The 4,569-nt window shown below is 40.9% G+C and overlaps 2 non-coding genes across 2 annotated transcripts; both read right to left on the bottom strand.

Annotated features, from left to right (window-relative positions):
• Positions 1 to 2,949: 2,949 nt before the first annotated feature.
• On the bottom strand, positions 2,950 to 3,020 carry trnag-gcc (transfer RNA glycine (anticodon GCC)). The gene has a single exon. It is a non-coding gene; the product is annotated as a tRNA-Gly (tRNA).
• A 479-nt stretch (positions 3,021 to 3,499) lies between these two features.
• Positions 3,500 to 3,570, bottom strand: trnag-gcc (transfer RNA glycine (anticodon GCC)). The gene has a single exon. It is a non-coding gene; the product is annotated as a tRNA-Gly (tRNA).
• Between the last annotated feature and the right edge of the window lie 999 nt (positions 3,571 to 4,569).

The raw sequence follows: 4,569 nt of genomic DNA, 5'->3' as shown, positions 1-4,569 counted from the left end.
CCTGTTTTAGATAGTTCCCTAGCTCCAACACACCTGATTCAAATGAGGGATCATTAACAGGATTGTGCAAAGCTTGCTAATGAGCTGACCATTTGAATCAGGTGTGGTAGAGCAGGAAAACATATAAAACTGTCTGGACAGGGACTCCCGAGGACCGGGCTTGGAGACCCCTGCACTACGCTGTGTATGTGGCACATGGACACCACCAAACAAAAATACCCCCCACCAATCCACTTCCACAATTTGTGCAGCCAACAAAACTGAATGCAAGTCTACTTGCTTTTGGGTTTTGACAATAGCAGGAGTGTCGCACCAGTACTTTGTTGTTGTTGTTTTTTAGACATTTTTCAATTTTTGTTTCGTAACCATTTGTGCGTCGGCTTATGCGGCGTCTGTGTGTGAAATGGAAATTACATTCTTGACATCAATTGGCCGTCACCAACGAGGGCCTACGCGGGTCGGCTAGAAATACTGACGGAAACAGTGACAGACGGAATGCCCACCTCTGTATATTACTTTTGGCACAATTGCGATCTAATTTCTTATAAAATATGAGTTATTTTGGTGGATATTTTTCTAACCTTCTAATTAAGACACCTGGTTCACGAAAACCCTACCTCTCCACTCCTCACCCCTTTCATGAGATCGTCCGAAAGCTGGTTGCTGCGCACACCACCCACGAAACAGAAATGAACACTTCTCACTAGGAAGAGACTGGTTTTCCATTAGTCCCAAACAGCCCGACACCACACACTCGCAGCATGTGAGGTTCTGCAGTAACATTTCACATGGTGAGTCTTGGCCACTAAAATATGAATTGCCTTTGCATGATGTGGCCACGTCGTAAAGTACAGCCTATCAAATGAACAGAAGAAGAAGCTTTCACATGTAGACTAAAATTTTATTTCTGGTTTTAAACCACCCAGATGCAGCCGCCCGCCATCAAGACAAAAATACAGTGTATCCTAATACTTGTGTTTTACAGTACATCAACATTGAACCGGGGAGCCATATTTACAATTTCATATGTACCATAGGCGAATTAGTGTGATAGTGATTTCGTGAGTGGCATGCAGAGCTCGCCACCAGCACTCATTAATTCTGAATGGACAGCTCACTGTCATTCATTTGGCTGCCCCTCCAAATCAATGGCTTGTCATCAATGGCTCTGCAGCATCTGACGCTGGTCGATGGCTGCCCAAAGCCGGAATCCCTGTGCGGGAACCATAACGCAACTGAATGGGACCCAGTGCATGAAAGGAGCCACTTCTCACCAACTTCGGTGCAAAAATGATTGTTTAATTGTTGGCTGCTCTGAGAAATTGGGCGTGTTTTTAGTCTGCAGGGGCGGTACGGTGGTGGCTCCTGACTTTAAGATATAAGAGTATAAGAGTGAGGACCTAGTCATTTTCTTGGATTGGGCAGCACTGTTGCTTGGAGAGGAGGAATGAGCAGGAATGCTAAGAGATGGGTGAATGAAGGAAAACACCACTTTGGTGAGGAATTACCATTTTAACATGGCTAGAAGCGCCCAAAAAAAGCAGAAGTCAACCCTAACATATTTTTTTAAAGCGTATGTTCTATGCAAGCCCTCTGGTTGAAACAAGGCATTCTGATAAATATGGCGTTTGTGGAATAAGTATTGATCCACCCGTTTTAAGACATCTCAATGACAAGGAAGAATTCTACCACTGAACAACCAATGCTTAGTAAGGACATGGCAACACTCTGTGATGATTTCATAATGCTCCATAACAATATAGCGATAAATGATTTGAACAATTTGAGACAAATTTGCTGCTACCTCTATAAAGATAAAGGGAATTTGCCAGGAATCGAACCTGGGGCTCTCTCATGGCAAGCGAGAATTCTACCAATGAACGAAGGCTTCGCACTAACCTTCTAGTAGGGCCGTTCGATTTTGCCTAATAAGAAAATCCCGATTATTTTCTATCAAACCCGATTTTACGATTACAATTTCTTTGTAAAATAAAAAATAATGAAAAATGAAGTATTTTCAATGTCTTTTATTCAAACTTAATTTTTCTTTCTTTAAACTCAAAATGCCAGTCAATTTAAGTTCAATGAAGGGAATCGGCTGGCTAAAATGCAGCCTCCTACCAGCTCTACCAGAGCAGGGATGATTCAGAATGCAGGCAATTTCCAAGTTTCAATCCTGGGCTCCTAGCTCACCATCAACCTGCCCAATTCCGTCAGTTGAGCATACGCTCCACTTCACTTCTTCACTCACTCGGCAGTCGGCTTAGATAGTCGGCTCCTGCAGCAAACAATCCCCCACGTGTCACTTTCTCCTCGGCCAGCGGACAATCGCTTTAGCAATAGGATTGAACACGCCACTTACGTGACCGCATGACAAACACGGAAGTAACCACCGGAAAACAGGGATCTTAATACGAAGACAAGTGTAACAGAAAGTACAAATACGAAGAGAATGTACAAACAGAACACAATGCAGAAAGTACAAATGGGCTACACTTAGATACACCAAAAATAACAAAATCGATTTGAACGTTTTTAACATTGTTTTATCCAGAAAATTCGGTTAAGGTTCAAAATCGCTTAATCGAGCATCCCTACCTTCTATAGGACTATAGACGTCCACCAAAGCAAACATTTTCAAGGGAAATGCCTTATCTTATCATTCTTGGAATGTTTGGTTTTAGAATTTATCTATTGCAATAAGTTAACAATACATGATATAAACAATAACACGACTCTGCGATAATCATAAAGAGCTGTAACGAGCCAGCGAGTATTTCAACGTGACATGCACTGGCCGGGAATCGTACCCGGGCCTCTCACATGGCAAGCAAGAATTCTACCACTGAACAACCAATGTTTAGTAAGGACATGGCAACACTCATAATTTCATAATGCTCCATAATACCGTGATGAGACTAATTTGCTGCTACCTCTATAAAGGTAAAGTGCATTGGCCAGGAATTGAACCCGGCCCTCTCGCATGGCAAGCGAGAATTCTACCACTAAACAACCAATGCGTCACGCTCATTTTACACTAGCCTACAGACCTCAACCAAGGCAAAAGATTTTTTAAGTACAGCTGTAAATTTTGGAGTGTAGATGTAAAATATTTTCAAAACAATACTTTTGAGATGAAAACACTCGGCAATAATGGTTAATAACGCATACATTGCTGCATTTTTTGTTACAAGGGAGTGAATATGTCCGTTTAATCGTATCATTGCAGTGTATGCTTTGAAACAGATATACATTTTGATAATGATACTTTGCGTTTATACTCTGCGATAAAGAACTGTATAATGCATATACAATACATAACAAATCCATGCTATTATGATATATTGTGGGAACTTCACTTTGAGATATCAACACTTGACTTGACAATAACCACGCATTACGATCATGATCTGTAGCAATAGCAATCGATTTTGATACTTTGCAGGAACAGACAAGCACAATTTCAGACTAAGTGGCTGACGCATCAGTAAACTTTAAGTGCACTGGCCGGGAACTGAACCCGGGTCTCTCGCATGGCAAGCAAGAATTCTACCACTGAACAACCAATGCTTCACGCTTCTTTTATAGTAGGCTAAAGACCTCAACCAAGGCAAAAGATTTTTTTCAGGATACAGCTACTGTGTCAATTTTGGAGTCTAGACGTAAACTATTCTCCATAACTACAAGAACTGTTTAATGGATGTACAATACATAACAAAGACATGCGATTATGATAAATTGCGGGAACTAAACTTTGAGATAACAACACTTGAAAATAACCATACATTACGATCACAACGAGTAACAAGCTATTTTGATGCTTTGCAGGAACAGACTAGCACAATTTCAGATAAAGCGGCTGCCGAATCTGCATACTTAAAGTGAATTGGCTGGGGATCGAACCCGGGCCTTTTACATGGCAAGCAAGTATTCTACCACTGAACAACCAATGCTTTGCGTTAACCTTGCAGACCTCCACCAAGGCCAAACATTTTCGAGGGAAATGTCTATCGCTCTTGGAATATATGGTTACAGAATTTATGTATTGCAATAAGTTAACGATAAACAATAACATGACTCTGCAATAACCATAAAGAACTGTAACAATCCTGAACAAAGACCTACTGGGTCATTCAACGTGGTATGCACTGGCCGGGAATCAAACCCCTGCAATTGTATTGGCAAGCAGAGTGGTGGCTTCACGGGCTAATGTACTTTAAAATAACAATAGCTCGGCTAATCCCCCGACACCCCCCCTTCGTAGTCAAAAGACCAGGCCATGACAGCCCTGGGTGGGTTGAAAAACCATAGGAGTCCTAGTGTTAATGAGATTTTCATGCATTAGAGCAGTGGTTTTCAAACTTTTTTGAGTCAAGGCACATTTATTTCATTGAAAAAATCCCGCGGTACACCACCATCTGAAATTGTGAAAAAAAGCTTATTTTAACAATATGTACAATAGCAAAAAAGTGTTGTATTGTTTATACAAGCATTTTTTAACACTGAAGAATGACGTTATACTGCATTATAACGTTTTGAATAGGAATTAAATAAACACAAAGAAAAAAG

Source organism: Filicampus tigris, chromosome 8 (genome assembly GCF_054856515.1).
Source record: "Filicampus tigris isolate MCC_2025a chromosome 8, RoL_Ftig_1.0, whole genome shotgun sequence".
Classification (NCBI taxonomy): Eukaryota; Metazoa; Chordata; class Actinopteri; order Syngnathiformes; family Syngnathidae; genus Filicampus; species Filicampus tigris.
Note: the sequence above shows the minus strand (reverse complement) of the source record. Positions and strands in the feature narration are given on the sequence as shown.